Source organism: Dioscorea cayenensis, chromosome 13 (genome assembly GCF_009730915.1).
Source record: "Dioscorea cayenensis subsp. rotundata cultivar TDr96_F1 chromosome 13, TDr96_F1_v2_PseudoChromosome.rev07_lg8_w22 25.fasta, whole genome shotgun sequence".
NCBI classification, from domain to species: Eukaryota; Viridiplantae; Streptophyta; class Magnoliopsida; order Dioscoreales; family Dioscoreaceae; genus Dioscorea; species Dioscorea cayenensis.
In genome coordinates this window covers 3,560,581-3,584,687 of record NC_052483.1, presented here as the reverse complement: position 1 = coordinate 3,584,687, position 24,107 = coordinate 3,560,581, and the positions used below count along the sequence as shown (strand labels likewise).

Genomic DNA, 24,107 nt, shown 5'->3' with positions numbered 1-24,107 from the left:
AGGTGGATAGCTTACCATTTACTGAAACTCACAACAAAGCAAGAAGCTAGATGCAAAGTCAGAAAAATGCATATATATTAGGTATAGTCTTAAATCAAAGGTATACAAACTTTATAACCCTATTAACTGCAAGGTGATTATTAGTAGAAATGCAATCTTTGATGAAGAAGGAAGATGGAATTGGAATGGTGCTATTGGTAAACAAAGGGGCATTCTATTAGAGGCTTATGAAGAGTCATCTCCAAGCAACACAACAACATCAAGTGTACCTTTTAATTCTTCATCATCAACTAGTCCAACAAAAGGCAGTGCAAATGGACAAAGCAGTCCGTCAAGTCATACTTCATCAAAAGAGGCACTAACTTCAAGAGTCAAGACATTGAAGGAGTTGTATGAGAAGTGCAGCTTTGCACTTGTTGTTGTTGATCCAGAAACATATGAAGAAGCAATATAAAAAACAAAATTGGTGAAAGTTGTGAATGAAGATATAGAGTAAATCCAAAAGAACCGTACATGGGAGTTAACTCATCTACCAGCTGGGAAAAGGATAGTGGGCTTGAAATGGGTTTACAAGACAAAGTACAATTCATATGGCAGTATAAACAAGCACAAATCACGCTTGGTTGCAAAGGGTTACTCTCAAAAGTTGCGAATGGCTTTTGAAGAAGTTTTTTGTTCTTGTTCCTAGAATGGAGACAGTCAGAAGCTTCTTTGCAATGGCAGCGCAAATGAAGTCACCGGTTTTTCAACTTGACATTAAATCGACATTCCTTAATGGGGAGCTTCAGGAGGAAGTTTATGTCGAATAGCCCAAAGGTTACAAAGTGCAAAATAATGAAGGCAAGGTGTACAAGCTTAAGAAGGCTTTATATGGCTTACGACAAGCCCCTCGTGCTTGGTATAGTACGGTGGACAAGTATTTCATTCAACATGGGTTTCAAAGGAGTGAAAGTGAACCCACATTGTACATAAGGTTACATGGTGATTTTGAAATCTTACTGGTTTGTCTCTATGTAGATGACATCATCTACATGGGGAATTCTCAATCAATGGTGAATGAATCCAAGTTGGAGATGATGTGTGCCTTTGAAATGTCAGATTTAGGTCTCTTGCAATATTTCCTTGAGTTGGAGATCTATGAAAGTGAACATTAAATAAAAACTACAACTCAATGATGATTCAAGCAAAGCAGATGCTATCAAAGTATGGTCGGAGGTTTACTATATCTTCCTTATACCTGTCTTGATATAGCATTCTCTGTCGGAGTTGTGTCCAAGTTCATGAATTCACCCTCGAGACATCATATGGGTATAGTGAAGAGAATTTTTCGATATGTTGTAGATACAAGAAACTTTGGGATATTATATGAAAGTGTTCAAGACTTCATCTTATTTGGTTACACGGACTCTGATTGGGGAGGATCTCTTGATGATCAAAGGAGTACATCTGGAAGCTTTTTCACTCTAGGGTCTGGTGCTGTTAATTAGAGTTTAAAGAAGTAAGAGATAACAACATTCTCCACAATAGAAGCTGAGTATGTTGCTGCAACATCTGCAGCATGCCAAGAAATATGGTTAAGGAGGTTGTTATCTGATATGGGTCAAGCATAGCAGAAAAGATTTGAAATTTTTTGTGATAATAAATCCACAATTGCCATAGGAAAGAACCCAGCCATGCATGGGCGTACGAAGCATATAAATATTCTGTTTTACTTCATAAGAGAACTCATTTCAAATGGTTTGATTCTTATGAAGTATTGCAGTACCGATGAGCAACCGGTTGATTTATTTAATTACAAAAGTTTTGTCAATTCAGAAGTTTATATATTTCAAATCAGTTCCAAGTGTAAGAAGTTTCTAATTAAGGGGGTGTGTTGATGTTAATTAAAAGCTTGCTGGCAAGTGATGTGTTATGTTGCTGATTTGGAGTTAGTTTATGTGCCAATTATTATATGTAAATTATAGTGGGTGGTTTCATGCACTTACTCAAAGAATGAGTGTATGAAGCATTGTCTGCATGGAGCGTTGTCTTCATGTAATGTCAGTCTAATTATATGTGTCATGTATTGTGTTTGTTAAGTATCAATCAGATTATTACTGAATCCATTCTTTAGTGTTTAATCTCTCATTTGATAGAATCTCCAAAATTATAATATATTATAACTAATGATAAATATAATATGCTAATTTGCATAATTAACCTCCTAGTATAAATTTATGGCATCATATTAATAATCAAGAGAATCAATCACAAACAACATAACTACTAGGTCTTATATAATTAAACCATAGCAAGCAGCACTCTTTATTTTATTATTTATTCAGGTAAGAAATTAAAGACCAAGTGCATCAACAACTTATTCTACCCGTACAAGCAGGGAATCAGATGCACATTGCTAGCATTCCCATTTCATCATCAAATGGAAATACTATTAGGAACTCCCTTGGCAGTGAGACCAGGATCACTAGTCGGATAAAGCAAGGAATAAGGCATTTTCACAGGTCCATTCCTATTCTTAAGATTAGGGTCCTCATTCCTTGCCACTATCTCCTTCCCAATCTCTTCAAGTCTTTTCCCAAACCTTCTAAACGCCTCCAAAGCCTCTTCATCACTAGTCCACTCCTCTGTTTCTCTCTGTCCCAAATAAACCTCATCAGAAGCATGCTTAGATAATATCTCAAGCACTGAAATCCCCTCCAGTGTTTGCAGCTGACTGGTGATAGTTTTCAAGAAAACCTTATCCGGGTTGGTTTTAAGCATTTCGTATTCCGGTGAACCGGGTTCCGGCATAAACTGGCGGCTGATGGTTGGCCGGTTTGGCAAGTAACCGGCGTACGGGTATTGACCGAAGTTAATGGATGCATGCAATGCTGATCCAATCCAAATGATGGTGGTGCATGTGTGAATTAGTTCACTGACGAGCCTCATGGAAGGCCACCATGTTTCATGCTTCTTGTCACCATGGCCAACTTCACGTACCTCTTTCCACCATGCTTCGACTTGTACGTCTGCTTGTAATGTTGCATCATCTGGGTAGTAAATCTTGCAGTATTCAGTGACCCATGTGTGGATTGCTGACCATATTGCAAGGCCATCTACAGCATATGGGTAGTCCTTTATGAGCAGTTGGACCTTATTAGGGTTGCTTGGATCCTCCACTGCAACTCCCCTGAACGTATTTAATTTAAGGATTAGGATATCATGCGAATTAGAGTATATTTAAAAATGTGGAGATTTTAAATCCATGGCCAACTTACAAATCTGGAATGAATGCTACATCGATATGGAAATTTATAAATGAAAGCTAACTTGTGGTAGGATATATAAGTGCTAGAGTTGCATTGAATTATGTCAGCAATATGATAAAAATAAATAATTAAAGAAATAAATAAATATCTGTTTTTCTTATCCCATACGTTAATTTGTCACATAGATTTCTAAGCTTACTTTGTTAGCTACTGACAAATAATTAATATTTCCATATATACTACAATTGTTGATGATTTGTCAGTCATAAAGATTAAGTTGTAAATAACACTTAAAAACTATATCTAAATTTTTAAAACATAATAAAAGTATTTAAATAGTTATCTCAGATGTGTTGGAAAATTTAAATAAATAAATAAATAAATAAATTTATGCACCTTTTGATGAGATCCGCAGGAAGAGATTGTTCCATGAAATTCCAGCTTTTATAAACTACAGCAGACATTTCCATTGTATATTTTCCAGCAAAAGAAGTGGACTCAAGAACACCACCAGCATTAATGAGTGATTGGCGTGCCAAAGCATTGATGTTCATTGTATCACGATAATGAGGATATAAAAGCTTATAAATCGGATGAACCACACTTAGTTGTCGATTTGTTGCAATGACAAATGGCTCCATAACTGCATGAGTATTCAACCTAAAAAAAAATTAAAAGTAAAATTATAAAGTACTTTATAGATTGATAAAAATTATTTAATTCAAACAATAAATGCAAAATATAGATACCAGTGGCTAATGATCTGATGAACACCAGAGTCATTCACTAAAACATAAGCTTTAGCCAGTTGCCAAATAGCTCCTTCTATGCCATTTTGAGCAGGAGTGTAGACATTGCTGGGAGATTCTGGTAGGCTTAGCTCAATTGCTAATGGTTTCAAAGTGCCATCATCTTGCAAGAAGAGAAGAGTTCTTGTTGCATATATTTTAGTGCCCACAATTAAATTGATTTTTTTGACATAGGGCATTAACATGTCATGGTGATCCAAGATGAAAAGTCTCTTGTTGCTCAATGCCTGTATGTGATATATATATATAGCACACGAGTTAACTCAGCTGGTTACATAAATATTTTTTACACATAAAAGAATTAAATAATTTTAATTCAAGGGTGACAACTGAAAGAAAACTTAAAAAAGGTTGACAATTAAATGCCTTTTTCTTTAACACCTGAAATTAAGCAGGAAATATATATATATATATATATTTTTGATTTATTTAACAACAATTTACCATTTTGTTATTAATTAGTTCATAAAAAATTAATGTGGTGATTGTTACATTATTTCATTTGTACCTCATCAACAGAAAGGCCATTCAAATTCTTTTCAATGTGAGAAGCTGTGATTTTGCTGCTTTGATCTCCATATATGTCACGATCAAGCTTGCTAGCTGGGGGAAATTCCTGCAAATATTACCCAAATAAGTCATTAAATAAAGATATAAAAACTTTATATATATATATATATATATATGAAAGGTTAGATTGATATGCCTTGAGAAGTTGAATGATGACTGGGTTCGTTCCTGCTAACATCTCTCTGCAAAACTCCTCATCAGTCCTCCATGCCCATTTATCCTCTGTGAAGTATAGCAATAGACTCTAAGCTCTTTTCTTTTATTTTTATTTGCTAAAATTTTAAAATATTATTTTAAAAATATAAATAGTCACATAATTAAATGCTTGAATAGCAACACATGCGAAACGACAATTGAACTTGTAACGGTGCAAAATACAATAAATCTTTTTCATAAAAGAAAAAAAACAATGAATTGCATTTTTATATACTTGTAAGTAGAGGTGGGCATGGGCCGGTTAACCAGCCCGGCGGGCCTGACCCGCCGGGTTGCGGTTCATCGTCCCACCGACCCAGACCTGGCCCGGCTGGGTGTAGAACCCGCCAGGCCGGGTTGGCCCGTCGAACCCAGTGGGTTCGGGTCACAGGAAACCGGGCCCAGAACCAGCTCGGCTTCCATGTTGACCTGGCAGGCCAGGCCGGCCCGGCGTGTTGGGCCGGCGGATCAACCCGGCCGGTTTGGCCCGGCTCGCCGAGCTGGGTTGGCCCACCCGATTAAAAAAAATTAAAAAATTCAGAAAATTCAGAAAAAATAAGAAAAAATTCAGAAAAATTAAAAAATAAGAAAAAAATTTAAAAAAATTAAAAAAGGGGTTGGGTCTGGTGGGCCGGGCCGGGTTGCAACCCGGTTCAAAGCTGGGCCACAAGTTGGGGCAAGCCCAACCCGTAACCGGCCATCTCCATAACGAGCCGGTTACGGTTTGTTGGTCCGGCTCGCCGGGTCAGTGACCCGGCGAGCCGGTTTCGGGCCGAGCATGGGCTGGGCCGGGTTGCCGGACGGCCCGCGCCCACCTCTACTTGTAAGTGAATGGATGTATTTTTCTAAAGTATTTTTAATATGTTAAATTGAGTAAAAATATATATGTTAATGAAATATTATATATATATCATTAAAATCACGTATATATTTCATTTTCCAATGATGTACATTGTAAGGAGAAACTGTTCCAAAAAATATTATGACAGAATCAATTGAGGTCAATTTAGGTGCAATACAATAAATGTAGTTGGTATAATATTTAATGGTGAACTACATATAAACTTCAGCTATTACATTAAATCTAAGTTTTCTCCAAATCAATAATGTAAATTAAATACCTCGAATAACTTGTGGCACAGGGAACTTAAGAAGTGCATCCCCATCAACGCTAATGATGTCCTTGATCAACTCAAAAGGAATTTGTTCTTTAAGTATGTCTATCAAAGCAATGTGAGGAATCTTGAATCCACCTTCATACAAGTCCAACACATCTTGGAAAGAGTTAAACTCATTGCCAGCAAAAACGGAGTTGAGTACTGGAAACACCGAATTCACCAAGGTATTGATTGCATATCCAAGGAAATCTGACTTTTTAAGATGTCCAAATTTCTCATCTCGTGGAACGTAAATGTCCAAACTGTTGATTAGTAGTAGTCTGCTTTCCGAGTTCGGATCTAATAATATCATGTAAAAATTATTAAAAAAAAAATTAAAGACCCATTGGTTTTTAAAATAAAAAAATTATATTATTTACTCCCTCCGATCCTATTTATTTTTTTATTTATAAGTTTTTTTTACATGTTCATTTAGAAAGCTATGAAATATTAAATCGTTTTTTTCTAATTTTACCCTTTATTTTTTTTATAAACTATTACATTTTTCAATATTTTTTTGGAAACTAAAACACTATATTGAGAATCAAAATACAATTAAATTATAATAAGAAATTAACCAAATATAGTTGTTTTTAAATGAAGGTAATTTTAAAAAGGTTTATATAATTTTTTATAAATTTAAAACAATAATTAATTTTAACTGATTTTTATAATGGGTTTGAATTGGTTAAAATAAACCAATAAAAATAACCGGAGGAGTATAAAATTTACCTGTTAAAGTAGGTCCTCGGCCAGTTTTTCCTCGACGAGGATAAGGGAACTCTTCTGATCCTCCAAGAATAGGCCGGACCAATTTAGAACCAAGATCAGGACTTCCGAGATCATTGTAGTAAGCATAGTTGTAAATACGATCCCATTCTTGGAATTTTCCAGTGACATTATCCCCTTTTAAGTGCAAGAGTTCCTCATCCCTGTATGGGATCAAAGGTCCTGGCATCTTTTCTGGCAAGTACGTCTATAAAGAGTACAATAATATAATTAATCAATCATCAAATATTCTAAATGGTATAAGAGATAATATATAAAAGAAATAACTTACATCATTTGTGAAAAAGATACGATCATACTTGTATTTGTTTGTAGGGTAGACCCATGAATTACACACAAAATGAATACTGCCTTTGCCGAGAAAATCATTGATGATGAGAGACTTAAGAAAGAACTCTGAAGTATGATAATTCTTGATAATGAAAGCGCCAGGAATACCATAACTTTCATCCCATTTAAAGACAATGCTGAACTTGGTATCCCCAGCAGTGATCGATGGTAAAATAGTGATAATTGGTTGAAGATAAGCTGCTTCTCCAATTAATCCCTCGGTTTCCATTGTCTATAAAAGAATTAAAAAAATATATATAGATGGGTTTTGAGAACAGGAGCATATATATGTATCATCAATTTTATAATTTTTTAATGTGAATATAGTTCATAATGGGAATCAGCATCAGTATGAAATTAGGAACGAAAGTGATAAATGTATTCTTTTCAAGAATGTGTGTGTGTGTGTGTGTGTGTGTGTGTGTGTGTGAGAGAGAGAGAGAGAGAGAGAGGTGACGGGAATTGGGAGGAATAACAAAGTTATTATTAGATATCATAGATAATTTTTAGATATATATGAGTAAATATTGCTTCTAAGATGTGTATATATATAATTTAAAAGTATAATTGACTTAAATTTAAAGATTATTTATTCTAATTTTTTCCAATTAAAATATATTTATTTGGCTGTGGAGTATTTCTTGAAATAAATAAATTGATTCATTTTAACCTCCTCGAGTAATATAATATAAATTTTACCAAATACTCTATCCGTTCATTTTTAGTTGTCAGCTTTACCTAAGTCACACCCATTAAGAAAGTTAGTTAAAAGTTAATTGGTTACCTAAATTTTATAAAAATTTTCATCTATTTTCCAAAACTACCCATATATATGAAAATTAATGTTGCACAAAATATTTCTAATGTGACAAGTAAAAAGTTACATAGAAGATAAAATATGACAACTAAAAAGAAAAAAGAACGGAAGGAATATATAAATTTATTTATTTGTTTTAACCACCAAAGCCATGGTTAGCGGTACTCTGAAAATAAGTCTATCGTGTGGCGTGCGGAGCAGTGAGGGTTCGAATTCTCATTAAAAAAATTAATTCATGAGTGATGTCATAACTCACACTCACGCGTCATATACAGATGCTTGTCGCCATTTAATATATATATATACATGGCACATGATGCATATAAGCCGGAGGGGCCAAAATTAGCATTTTGTATTTTTACTATTTATACATTTTATTTTATTATCCATTTTATTAGATATATATTTACCAAGTGAGTGAAAGAGAACAGGTGGAGCATATATTATTATAAAAAAAAAGGGACCATGTGAGTGAGAGAGAAGATTAGGAGGAGCTCACTAGGATCACCCACGGTGGCGCTAACAAGTTGAAGAGAGACTCCTCGGCCTAACAACAACTCAGAGGCACCATCTATGATAGTGGAAGTGAAGTCAGTGAAATCCAACACATTCTTTTGCATTAGCACCACTGTGCCTTTCACTTCCACTCCTTTGTTCTTCACTGGAATTAGGGAACTCACTATGTTGAACATCTTCTCTTCTTCTCTTATGTTAATTATACTCTCTCAAACAAAAAGAAGGCAATTATATAGGATGGTTCTAGTGCAAGAGACTTGAGGGGGTATTTATAGTGTTGTGGTAGTAGGTTTTGGGTTATGTTTTATTCTATTATTATATGCTACCATCCAAGTATCTATGTGACATGTGACGAATCTCATTTTTTTCTCGTGGACAGATCATAGATTAGTCTAAGGACAATAATTGCCTGTGTTTGATGGAGATAAGAACAAAAGGTTTGAAGGTAATGCTTTGTGGTGGTAATTTCGAATGGCAATAATTAAAAAAGTTATATATAAATTTGTATTGCTTTAATATTGATTATATTGGTTTTTTACTAATTATAATTTTGATGTTTAATTCTATTAATATGATTCAAATTAAACAGTTGTTGCACTAGTTAGTGTTACTGGAGCAAGACTCTTGATATTTTAATTTTTAATTTTTATGTTTTAAAAACATAGATAAGTCACATAATAAATATTCTTCGACTTTTATTGTGGAGAAAAATAAAATGCCATGCCTCTTATGTATTATGGAGAGTATCACTTATCAAAATGTTTTTCTATGGAAATAAATTTAGTTTTAATTTTTTTTCAACTCATATGTATTACAATAAAACTATGATTTATAAAGTATTATGAAATGATTTATTATTATTGAATTTGAATTTGTTTAAAATTATTAATTTAAATCTAAATTATATATTTTACATTTGATTTATTAATTCAAAGCATAAAGCATATGAGAGACCTCAACATAAATATATTTTTATGTTATCCTCATAATTAATTTAGGGTTCGAAACACATCCTTTGTTTGTGATGCTTTGCACCTAAATGATTTAAATTTTGGTTTTTTCTTCTTTTTTTCTTTCTGACTCTTTTCTCATTTTACACATGTAGCCCATGTTAATGGTTTGAAACATTTTGTACTTTTCTATACTAGCTAGCAATATTATAAATTTAATAATATTAATAAAATTAAGGATAGTGATAATAACGTAGACCTAACGATCGCGATAAGAACATTTTTCATGTGCCATCTTATTCAGTGATTAGTACATATTTAAAGTAAAATCATTCAAAAATATTTTAATTATTGACCTTATTCCTATTTTTAGGTTTGTTAATAACTTAATCATATTTTAATAGAATTCACTAAAGTAATATAAAATTTGGAGAAATTAAAAAAACTCGTTGTTTCTAATTTTTACAAAATAGGGATAGAGGATTTTTTTTTAAAACTATGTGATTTCTCTCAATAGGAAGGAAAAACGGTTAACAATGTAAACTTTTCTTTATTTAGTAAGAACAAAATTATAATTTCATTTGAAAGCTGGCTCATGTGGCATAAAACTATTTTTTTTCTTTCCAATAATCCTTCCCAAAGTTCCACTGAAAAAAAAAACTTAAAATAAAAAAAATAATGAAATCATGTTTGTTATCATATTTTTTTCCCAGATTTTTAACTAAAATAATGATTTTACCCTTGCCAAATAACAAAGAGTTAAAACCGTTAATGATTTTTTTCTTTTTTTTTTTTTGTTAGATGGGAAATCACATAATTTGAAAACGAAAAAAAAAAAATTCACATGCCCCTATTTTCCAAAACTAAAGAACCACATGGTTATTTTTTTTAAAAATTTCCCTAAAATTTATTCAAATAAAATCCAACGGCAATCATAAAAGCTAGTTTGCTTGTTAGTATTTCCGTCATTATTTTTTTCATTGTTTTACTGCTTTATTGATAATTAGCAGCTATTTAGTATAAGTGTAGGTATCTATCAAGTAATAATTTTAAGGTTGTTTGGTATTGTTGCCAATTTTAAATTATGCAAACAAAGCAAGAAACCCACATTTGACAATACATTTTTGTTTCCACAAGTTTTAAAAACAACACATGTGTTTTTCAAAAATAGTTGAAACAAACTTTTTATGATTTCAACTTTTATAAAAATATTTCCAAAAACATTGATTTTCTAAATTTTACCTATCACATTAAAGACTTTTGAACCACTATCTTTTTCTGCCATGTGACCACGAGTGCCTAGAGGGTGGGAAAACAATTGCTTGGTGGCCGGGAAAACATCAGTCACCGCAAACAAGCTAATCAATGGTGGACCACCAATAGTTGGTAGTTGGTGCCGGCGAGCACTGCACTGGCTGTTGGAGATAGGAAGATGGCTGTGGCCGGTAGGAGTAGGCTGCAAGTTGCTAGTGGCCACACGACAGTGCGCCGGAGAGGCCATCGGTGGTTAAGTAAAATGAGCCGCTAGTCACCTTTGGGAGGATGACGAAAGGACACCGGATTCTAGATTTTTTAATATATTTATATTTTTGTGGAATTTGGATGGTTCATGGTTGTAAAAATATGGGATTTTTAATTGGTTGATGGAATTTTGGACTATGCATGACATATGAAAAGCAGTGGCTCTCAGTCTCAGATGATAATAAGAATCTGCTAGTATTTTACACTAAGGGACAATTTGGTTCGTGGTAATGATATATTACCACATAATGTGATTACCGTGGTAATAAGATCGGTAATGTTATATGCTCGGGAATGTTGTGGTAATTTATGATAACCATATTTGGTTGGAAACTCATATTTCATAGTAATCAACTTGGTAATAATTTGAATTTCCCAAAATACCCTTGTGTCAATCATTTTGTGCAAGTTTAAAATTAAAGTAAAATAAAATGTTGGATAAAAAATAAATAAATTTTCGAAGTTGAACATATTCCCAATATAATGTTATTCAAATTTAACTTTTTTATTGAACGAATAAAGTATGAAAATTATTATTTTTAAATAAAGGGCAAATATATCCAAAAATATCTCAAATTACCACCCACTAGGTAATCCAATATAACCACCTATTTTGGTGGTAATGGGATTACCAAGTTTCTTGGTAATCTTTCGAGGTTGGTAATCTTTATCAATAATACCACCGCCACCAATCCAAACGTGGTAGTCTGAAAAGATTACCACGTAACGGGTGGTAATGTTTTCACATTACAGTAAACCAAACGACCCCTAAGAAAATTTACAGTTTTCCACTCAAAAGACAATTCAATTTTAAACCATTATATTCAAAATTTACAAAGTGGTTGGACACTTGGACCAATAAAATGAAGAAATCAAACAATAAATATTAACTGTCACTTTTGGAGTTCTTATAGTACATGCTGTAATGGTCCATATAAATTAATCACATGAATACTCAATCAGTTTGCTTAATCATGTGCGTGTCTAATTAATTAATCACATGAATACTCAATGCTCTTTTTGGAATTATTTTTTGTCAAAATATTCTGAAACTCAGAAGCTACACATTTTGGAATTATTTCAATTACTTATATTAGTTTGGCCTTTGTTTCTAGTGAAAGTGAGTGGATCAACAACTATATTTATTTTTTTTAATTATGCTATGTTATCTAAATTTAGGATTTTGGCTTTCTATTTATTTGGAATCAAGGTTGACCTGTTGGGTGAAGGGTGATGAAGTTGATGCTTTCCTGAGTCTTCTTGGAAAGATATAAATAGCAGATAGCACTTGATCATTATTCTGCAGCATTGCAACATTATTTTTGTCTAAGAAGTCTTCCTTTTATGATTGTTCTCATAGGTGTATAATCTTAATTTTTGTAGTAGTCTTTATATTATTTAGAATTTATGATTTTATTAATTACGTTATTTATTACTTATAGTTTTAATTGAGTTTAGTTGTTTTTTTATTTAATTATTTGTTACTTTAGGTTTTAATTGCTTGTTGGATTAATTATTAATTATATAGATATGGAGAGGTTTTTTAAACCTAAACCGAAAAGTTGTGAATCGGGAACAAATGTTTCTTCTGAAGCTAGTATTGGAGCACAGAAGAGAACTCGTGTTGAGTTCAGTCCAGAATATATCATTGTTGATCCTGGAATTCGCCAACCAATTGAAGAATATGGTGTTGATATTAGAGATCGAGTTCGAAGATCGTATTTATTGAAAGGCCCATGTCAACCAATTGAATATGACTTCCCCAAAAAAACAAGGAAAGAAATGCGACGCTTTCAAGAAGTGTGGTTTCAAAAGTATGATTGGTTGGAATATAGTGTGGCATAAGATGAAGCCTGTTGTTTTTATTGTTATCTTTTCAGGCATGATAGAAGTGAAAAGGGAGCAAGTGATATTTTTACAAGAAAAGGGTTTTCTAATTGGAGGAAAGCACTTTAGGCTTTTAATCAACATGTAGCTATAGTAAATAGTGCACATAATGATGCTAGACGACATTGTGAAGATTTTAAAAATCAGAGGTAAAGTGCGTCACACGTGTTATGTTCTCATGGGTGTCAAATGGAGATCGATTATTGCTCTCGTCTAATAACTGTTCTGGATGTTGTACGAATTCTTTTGATACAAGGTCTTGCATTCCGTGGTCATGGCAAGTCTTCAAGTTCTAAAAATAAGGGGAATTTTCTGGAGATACTTAATTGGTATACAAAAAGGGGTGAGAAGGTTTGGAATGTTATTAATGAAAATGCTCCTAGGAATAATCAATTAACTTCTCCATTAATTCAAAAACAGTTGGTGAATGCATGCACTGCAGAGACAACATTAGCAATTATTAATGAAATTGGTGACAGTAATTTCTCACTAATTGTTGATGAGTCTCGAGATAAATCAATAAAGGAGCAAATGACAGTCATTTTGAGGTTTGTGAACAAGCAAGGTCAAGTTGTTAAAAGATTTCTTGCGATTCAGCATGTAACCGATACTTCAGCATTTTCTCTAAAAGTAACTTTAGATGAATTATTTGCTCGTCATGGTTTATCAATTTCAAAATTAAGAGGACAAGGGTATGATGAAGCCTCAAATATGAGAGGAGAATTTAATGGTCTGAAGACATTGATTTTAAAAGAAAATCCTTTCACATTTTATATCCACTGCTTCGCCCACCAACTGCAATTAGTAGTTGTTTCTGTTGCCAAAAGAATTCTGTTGTTTTTGATTTTTTTTGTTGTACAAATATGATTGTAAATATTGTGGGTGCTTTATGTAAAATAAAAGATGCATTGCTACAAACACATCATCAAAAAATTGTTGAAAGATTAGAGACTGGTGAGATTTTTTCATGAAAAGGAAAGAATCAAGAGATAAAATCTTGCAAAAGCAGGAGATACTCGTTGGGGTTCACATTTTACAACTTTGATTCGTCTCCCGACAATGTGGGAATCAGTTTTGGAGGTGTTACAAAATGTGTGTCAAGATGGATCAATTACAGATCAAAAAAAGGTTTGGCATCAAGTTTGATTAGTAAAATGGAAAGTTTTGAGTTTGTCTTTGTCTTGCATTTGGTTATGAAAGTGTTAGGGACCACAAATGAATTATCAAATGCTTTACAGCAGAAAGATCAAAATATTGTCAATGCCATGGCGTTAATTGATACTGTAAAAGATCATATTCAACATTTCAAGGGATAATAGGTGGGATGAGTTCACTACAACAAATTTGTCAATTAAGGACATTCATAATAATGTCACTAAATAACATATTTTTGTCACTAAAAACATTTTGTGACATTTTTTTGCCGTCACCACGTGTCGTCGCCTAATCTCCGTCGCTAAAAGGTTAATGTGACAATTTGCATGTTTGTCACGCAATCATAACTTTTATATGACAAAATTGTGACATGTCACAAATTCGACAATTATTTGTGACATTTATTGTTGTCACAAAAATATTATGATAATTTGTCATAAAAATGTTATAAATTGTCACTAAATATGAAGTAAAAAAATTTGGAATTTTTGTGACATTCTTCTTATCATCACATGATACGTGACGGAAATTTTTGTCTCTGATTGTACTACAAAAAGCGTCATAAAAATGCTATAAATTGTCACTAAATATGAATTTATATTTTTTTAAATTTTTTGACGTTATTCCAATTTTCACATAATAAGTAACGAAAATGTTTGTCACGTATTGTACAACAAAAAGCGTCATAAAAATGCTATAAATTGTCACTAAATATGAAGTTAAATTTTTTTAAATTTTTGTGACATTATTCCATTGATCACATAATACGTGATTTGAAATTGTTTTGTCGCATATTGTACTACAAAAAGCGTCATAAAATGTTATACATTGTCACTAAATATGAAGTAAAAATTTTTGAAATTTTTGTGACATTTTTTTCTAATGATCACATAATAAATGATACAAATGTTTGTCACATATTGTACAACAAAAAGCGTCATAAAAAAAGTATGATAGTTAGTAATTGGAGGTTATTTTTAGTGATGCTTACAGTTTGTCGCTAATAAAAAAATATTTTTGTCATTAAATACAAATTTTTTTATTTGATCAAGCGTGACAAAAAAATATAAATGTCACAAGAAAAATAAATATTTTTATGACATGTATAGTTATTAAAAAAACTGTCACAAATTAATGTTATATAATGTCATAAAAAAATTGACTATAATATCATTCATGATACTTTTTATTATGTCACATATTAATTTTTTTTTGCGATGTCACAATTAATTGAATATCATCTTATTCTTGATAATTTTTTTTAATCTCACAAACTATTATGTTTTTGTGACACATGTAGTTTTGAAAATGTCACAAATTAATATTTTATAATGTCATTTATTAAAAAAATTATTTTTTTTTATAAAAATGTCAATATTAAATAATACTATGATACAAATACATATTAGAGGCATTGTATTATTATAAGTAATTTGTCAAATGTACCATAAGTAAATAAAAATAAATATTTTTTTATTCAAAAATAATAAAAATCAATAAGTAACATAGACTAACAAACTAAAATATCATCAAATGTCCTAATGGCATTAAAAACTTAGAGCTTTTAAGGATGCAAATCAAACTAGATAATTTCCAGTAGCCTTCATTTGAACTCTTAATTTAAATCCTGTGTTGATGGTACTTTTGTCGAATCAGAGCTTGTCTTATTATGACCTATCAATTATTTTTAACAAATGATAAAACTAATTCATAACAAGGGTAAATTAAAAAGGTTGAACTTTAAAGTAGACAAGGAAGTTTAATTATGCATATACCTGAAAATTGAGGAATGGGCACTTGGATTCCAGCAGCTAATAAAGCTTGAGTCATAGCTGCATTTGATTTCGAATCACTTCATAATTTGACTTATATTGTTGGAGTTCATTTTGTGTCTTTGTAAGAGTTTCTTTTAACTTAGCAAAGCTTACATTTGAAACCTTTTCAATAGGCTTAGGTCCATATCCAAGTCCTTTATTGTATCTTGAGGTAGTACCAAATACTTCATCAACTAGTGCATTAATGTTTTCTGGTTGTGATCCTTCTTCACCAAGGGGATGTTTGGTTTATAGAAGTGGGATGGAAGTGAGAAAGTAAGGAACTCCCACTTCTGTAGAAGTCCCACTTCTATATGGAAGTGTCACTTCCTGCTGTTTGGTTGCACACTAAAGTTCATGCACTTCTATCCCACTTTTCATGTTTGGTTTATAGAAGTGAAAGCTTGGAACTCTCACTTCAAGACTTCCATGTGTTTGGCTGGCATAGAAGTAGGTATAAAATCACCCATTTCTTATAATGGTGTAGTTACCAACCAATACCTAAAAATTTATTAAAAATAATTTTTTATGTAAATTTCTAAATTGTATAAATAATTTGTTTTCCATTGTAAATTTTACCAAAAACTACATTTGAATATGGTATTCAAATGCAAACAAATATCTAAGTGAACATCAGCACATTGGAATCACTCAAATTTCATAATTTTTTTATAAGATATCCAGGTTTTAAAAAGCAACAACCTAGGCACTAATAACTGAAAACACCAAGAAACTCTGTGTTGAATTTATAAACATACGACAGTATTTAACATATCAATAGTAAATATAATAATTATATGAAAGACAATTTATAACAACAATATAATCCTATTGCCATTTGAAACAAGAAACCTATCTCTTGTAATCACATATGACTCGAGCATCCTTTCATTGACAATCAATGTGCCAATAACATCTTTTATATCCATGTCACAGACAATAAGAAATAAACATGAATGTAGACATATGACAACATGGCCCAACACTTCCTGCATAACAGCCATCACTCCAAAACATGAATAAATTCATCCATTGATTGATTCATCCAGGAATAATTCAAAAATAGGATGCATATAGATTACCATTGAGTCATTCAAACACAAAATAAAATAAACAACATAAAGGAGTTGATAGTTAAAGTTCATATAAGCATTGTCTATGACAACATCATGGCTAATAGTTCAACATAAATAAAGCATTCCATATTACATAGCATATCAGGCCATGGGAGAACTAAGGAATCTCTCGATCCAAGCTTTTCTCATATCAAGCTTTTTCTGGACAAACCTCCGACCTTCCCCCTCATGTGCATCAAGGTAGTCAAACACCTCTTCCAATTGATTATCCTCAAATCCCTCAACTTCGAACACCTTGTTGTAGATCATGGATGTCATAAAAGCATCAGCAACATCAATTTTAATATACCAAATCATCACAACACAACATATAACTTAAAATTTAATGAAATCTATTCAGACAATTACAAATGAAATATCTAAGCATCCTAACAATCATTATCATATCCAATAACATTATTTAAAAAAAAAATCAACAATATGAACACAGAATCATCACAAACTTTTAGATCTAATAAGATTTGATGATATATATTCAAACAAATGAAATATCCATATAATTAAAAAATAATCATAAAAACCCTCATAAAATATGAAATATGTACATGATCTAAATTTTTTTAAAAAAAATTACGGATTTGAGTTAAAATTAGTAAAACAAAACCATATCAATATCTCAACAATATACAAATTAAATATAAAAAAATGTAGATCAAGTATTTTCTTATCAGAGAAACAGAAATTAAAAAAAAATTCAAGGAATTAAAGGGGGAAAAATGAAAAATAACACTTTTGGCTATGGGTTTTTAGATTTTGGGAAAAAAACTCACCTACGAAGAGAAGGTTGGGCTAACCGCACTCCACCACCGGATGAAAAATTCAGTCAAAACCTGATAAACAGGAAAGAAAATTTTTTAACTCTTGCAAGAGCTCAAATACAGAAAAAGAAGACTTTAATGGTGGTTTAAAAGTAGATCTAACCTTTGAGAAACCATGAAAAGATGGGAAGAAAAAGGCAACAATCAGGAGGCGATGGCGCGATTAGGGTTTTCAGATGGGAGGGCTATCGCAATGACGTATATTACGGAAGTGGGAGTTCGGTGTCATTTTAATAAATATTTAAAAAAATTTAAAAATATCACGGAAGTTGGACTTCTGAGATTTTTTCTCCGAAGTCAAAACCCAGAAGTAACCTTTTTTAGAAGTGTGACTTCCCACTTCTAATCTCACTACCATGAACCAAACTCATGGAAGTGCTCAGAAGTGAGCCACTTCCATCACTTCTGGGCTCACTACCATGAACCAAACACGCCCCAAGTATTGCTAATTTATTCTCCATCATTTCCTAAAAATTAAAAAGAATATTAACTAACAAGCAATCTTTTTTTAAAAAAATAAATTCTTCTTGTGAAAGATCTTACATAAGCTATTTGAGCCTCAGATGTTGACCATCCTTTACTCTCTGAATAGTGAGTCGACTTGAAAAAATCCATACTATTTGGTTCTTGATCATCCTTACGCTATATAGTTCCAAAATTAATAAACATTAATTATTACATAGAATTAATCATTCAAACAAAAACTGACAATTAAATAATGTACGTAAACAATAATAATTTACCAAAGCATAGCGGCTTGCAACAAATGCCCTCGATCCTTGATTATGAGTAAACTTTACTGCTTGTCTAGCCCTTTGGTTGATTTCACACCTTCTTTTTATTTTTGAATGAATGAAAAAACAAATATAGTCATGATATACATTTGTACCTATTCTATCTAATTAAAAAAATAATCAATTGAAATCAATAATAACCTTAATAACCTGAATACAGTACAAATCAACAAACTTACATGAGTATTAGAATAGTGATTATTTGTTTTCATTATAATGGTCAACAAAATGGTGCATATAATAAGGGTGTACAGTATGTTTTTCTTTGTCAAAACATGTTAGATGCCCAATAAAGCTAAAATGAATATGTTGCTATTATAAAATTCCTTAAAAATAATCAAGTGTTTTTTTGCTTTGCATAAAGGTATATAACCATATCAAAGAGGAAGGGAAGAAAACAAAGTTTAAAGTTGTGGGATTGGCCATTCAAAAAAGAAAAAAAAAGCTTAATATAGGTACATAATGCAAAAATTTTAAGATCATTAATAAGGCTATAGAACAAATGCAAGCTAGAATTATTTTTTTAAGAGAAAAAAATAAAAAAACTAAAGAAAAAAATTTACAAATATCCGCCTCATTAATAAGGCTATAGAACAAAGGCAAGCTAGAATTATTTTTTTAAGAGAAAAAAATAAAAAAACTAAAGAAAAAAATTTACAAATATCTGCCTAAAAAAACACCAAACTAAAAATTTTTGATGCAAAAAAATCAAAGAAAATGGCAAAATATTTCTATAACAATTAACCTGTCGGCACCCTCTTCCCCACCGGAACCCTAACCCCCACTGGAAGCCTACCCTACTTGTGCCTATGTCAATAAAATATATGAAATCTTGCATTATTTAGACATATGTCGAAAATAATTTTGGTACATATCAAAATTAACATAAACAATTTTTTTATTACTTGATATTAAATCAACTATTAAATAAATATAAAAAAATGAATTGCATGAATATAAAAAAATATATGCAATAAATTAAAAATTACCTTAGAAATTCAACAAGTGCAAAAATCTTCCGATGTGTATACATCCCAATACTCTTAAATAACTAGTATGAATAATAGAGTTTTTTTCTTCTAGATTTGTTTTTTTATAGAAATATTTGAGTAATATGATAGCCGAAAAAAAGCAATTAGATAAATTAAAATTTAAAAATATATAATAATCTCTAAATCATTAGTAAATTTGAACGTATTAATTTTTATAATTAAAATCATGTCTACCATAAATTATGGTTAAATAAAAGGATAGAATCGATTTATATAATATAATATAATATAATATAATATAATATAATTATATGTAGTCATTATCTATAATTCAATTTAAACAAATTAAAGTAAATGATTATGCACAAATTATATTAATTATTTATTAAATTACCTAAAGTAAATGATTATCCCAATTTTGAAGCCGTTTATATTTAGGTATAGTCTAAGTAAACTTAAATTTATTTTAATTATTTATCAAATTATTGTAATAAATTTAACAATTATTTAAAATAAAAAATAATGTTTATGATCACAAAAAATATTGGTTTGGGTTTATATTCATATTTTTTTAATTAATTAATTTATTTATTTAGCTTAATTTTTTTGTTTATTTGAAATTATGAGATGATGTGTGAATATGGAATTAATAATGTTTTTTTTAAATACATAATTTTTTTTTATCATTATCTCTTCATTCTTATTATTTTTTTAATTTGATTTTTTTTTTCCATTTCTTGAATATCCGGATTTATATCTATTATTTTATTTATTTATTTTTTATTTTTTGGGAATCCGAATTATTATCAGGATCATTATTATTATTTATTATTTTTTTATCCTCACTTTTTTTAGTATATATTTATTTATTTACTATTTTTTATTATAATAAATCTGATTTTTTTAAATCCCGGATTTATTTAAAAAAATAAAATTCCGATCTTCCTTTTTTTTTAATCCTAACCATCTTTGCATAATATATATTTTTTATTTATCCGAATTAAAAAAATATTTAGAGATTATATATTTTTCTTAGAATATATTTTTTAAATTATCCTTTTGTTTTCTTTTTCTTAAATTTTCAAATAAATTTTGAATATCCGAATATTATCCCTGATTTCAAGGTTATGACTTATCCTTTCTTTTTCCTCTTTTACTCTTATGCGGAACAAAAATAAAAATAAGTCTTTTTTTTTGTGAGTATGAAAAATCTCGCTCAAATTAATATATATACTACAGGTGATACACGTGGTAAAAAAATTTGAAACAATTTTTGAGATTGAATTCTGTGTACATAAAAAAATATCTATTACAAAAATCTTAAAAAAACAATTGATTGGGATTAAATAGCATTTTATGTAGCCAAAAAAATACAATTTCTATGGAGAAAAATTTTTCCATGGAAAAAAATGTGACTTTTTTTCTAGGAAAAATTGATGCAATCAAACAACAAATGAGGTTTTTTTCCATGGAAAAATGTTACATTTTTTTCGTGGAAAAATAAGAGTAATAGCTAGAAAATAATACCAATCAAATGACTATTTTTTTCATTTTTCACAAAACATTTTTTCATGGAAAAATATTCCATGGAAAACAAAGCTATCAGCTCTCAAAGTGTTTGTACCATAGTGCCAAACATGTCAATCTACATCATTAGTGCCTTCATCCAAATGAATGCTATCTTTGATGATCTCATGTTTTGACATTATGTGTAGTTTTTAAATAATCTAGCAAATGAGTGAAATATCTGCTGCCTTTTGGTGATTCTCGTGACTCATGAGCTTTTATGAAATGTTACAATAATATTTAATAATTTTTACTAAAAAAAAATTTATTAGTAACGTATGGTTAATGTCATTAAATTAATTAATAAATGGTGACATTTTGCTAATATCATCCTTTAATGGCATATGTATCTGGGAAAAATAATATAATGCCAATATTACTTACATTTAGGTGACTGAATAATATAATGTCAATATTACTTATATTTAGGTGACGAATTTGTATGTCATAAAAAATAATTAAGATACATGACCAAATTTAAATTATCACCGATAGTAAATATTAATATTGGTGACATTATATTAATCTTTTTTACAAGCAAGACATTTTAGAATTCGTCACAAAAAAATATTGCATTAATGACTTAATATAATTGTCACCCAATGTTGAAGTCGTCACTAAAAAAAATTTCCTCCATCTCCATTTAGTCAGAAGATACAACATCAAATATTTGGTGACATCATCATATGACGATTTAAAATATTGTCACTTAAAATACTCGAACTAATGAAATGCGCTACGAAACCATATTTTTGTCACTTAATGTCATTTATTTGTGACAAAAAACTAATATGTCATAACCAAATTTGTCACTAATCATCAATTTTGTTGTAGTGGTTATTAGAAGTGGTTCAAAGCTTTTGTGATAGAATGTATATTCCAGTACCTAACATGGAAGATAAAATACCATTTCGGGGTCATTCTAGGCGTGAAGGGTAGTAAATTACTTATTATCATCATTATCATGCAGATATTTTTATTGCAGTTATTGATTTAATAGCCATTGAAGTGAATAATCGGTTCACTGAGACAACTACAGAGTTGCTAACTTGCATATCATGTCTTGATCCAAGAAACTCATTTTCCATATTTAATCATGCTAGGCTACTTCACCTTGTAGAAATTTATTATGATGATTTTTCAATACAAGATCTTCAAGTTCTAAAAGAACAACTTCACACATACATTCATGATGCTAGAAGATTTTTTGATTTTGTTGAATGTGATAATCTTGTATGTCTTGTTGTGAAACTAGTTGAAAGTAGAAAGAATTTGGTATTTCCGTTGGTTTATCGTCTTATTGAATTTGCTTTGATCTTACCGGTGGCAACAACATTAGTTGAAAGATCCTTCTTGGCCATGAATATCATCAAAACCAATTTGCGCAATAAGATAGGAGATGAATGGTTGAATGATATGATGATATGCTATATTGAATGCCAATTGTTTGAAACAATTGATGATGAAGCTATTTTGGTTCAATTTCAGAATAAGCAAACCAAAGGATTCAACTCCCACTTCGTTAGTGGTATGCATATTTTTATATTTTTTTAAAATTATTATAATCTTAAGTTTGGATTAATATGATTAATTTTATATATTTATTTTTTAGTTTGAACCCAGCACCCCCTTGGTTTTGTTTCTGGATCCGCCACTGGCTCAAACTAAGTCCATCATATTCTCAAATAGCTCATAAAATGCATCAATGTTAGGGCTGGAAATGGGCAGGTGACCCATGGGCTAGTCCAAGTCCAGTCCAAAACATACATGATTTGAGTTTAGAAAAATGATGCAAATAATTGGGTTGGGTTCAAAACATAGGCCCCATTAAATTTCAGGCTGCGTTTGTGTCACATAAGTTTTAGTCCAACTTGACTCAATCTGACCTGAATATATAAATAAATAAATAAATTATATATATATATTTATATATAAGTTGAAAAGATGTTATAGGGTGTAGTCAAAACATTTTAGCTTCACTTTTGTATTTAATATATATGTATACATGTAGAAGATGTGATCTGTGCCAAGGTTTTCTCTTTGATTTATCTTTTTGCATTTCTTCAGAGTTCTAACCAGTAGTCAAACAAAGAAAACTAAACTTCTCCATCATCAACAAACTCCTTCATTTCTCTTCCTGCTTCTATCATTGGCAACTGAGCTTTGTCATTTTTTTTTTATTTTCATGAGGCAACTTGTGCATTTTCTGGTGTCAAATATCCAACTTCTAATTTATATTGAGAGGTGTGTTGTAAATTTATTGTAAATTGCTAAATGTGGTTAATAAACTGGAATCCTTTTTGACACATACGGTTAATGAAATGTAGAAGAAGTTTGAAAAATAACGGTCTAAGTATAACTTGATTTTATCTTGTGCTGTGATTTTGGATTCTTGCTATAAAGTTGAATTTAATTGATACACTTCAAATGTGGTTAATACTTTTTACAAGTGCTTTAAAGCTTATAAAAATGATCAAGCATCTTCTTTCAAATATACTATGAGGAGCAAAAACAATGTGATTGTGAATGATGATAGCATTCATAATGATGATTATGATGAAATGCAATAGTTAGATACATTTGAAGGTTCTATTGGTAGAATTCAAATGCAAAAGTCAAAGTTAGATCTTTATTTGGAAAAACCATGTTTGGATCAAAATGTGGAGTTAGATGTTTTGGATTTTTGGAAGTCTCGTTCAATGAGATTTCCAGACCTCTCAAACATGGCGTAGAATATTTTAACTATAACAATATCCATTGTTGCCTCAGAAAGCACATTCAGCACAGATCGTTGAATGATTAGTCCTTATAGAGCTTCATTAAGTTCAAAGACTATGCAAGCTATAATATGTCTACAAGAATGGTTGTTAGCATCCTTTGAACCAAGTAAGTTAATTATGTTTTAAAAATTTTTGTTAGTATTTTTTAACTAATTATTTTTTATTGAACTATGGTTTTAATTAATAATTTAAAGGAAAATCCGATATGGTGGTTGATGTTGAATAAGATAATATATCTTCAAGCTCAAATTCTATGAATGATT

At 30.6% G+C, this 24,107-nt stretch overlaps 1 pseudogene; it reads right to left on the bottom strand.

Moving 5' to 3' along the window:
* Nucleotides 1–2,277: 2,277 nt before the first annotated feature.
* Nucleotides 2,278–8,684, bottom strand: LOC120274711 (annotated as a pseudogene).
* Nucleotides 8,685–24,107: the final 15,423 nt, after the last annotated feature.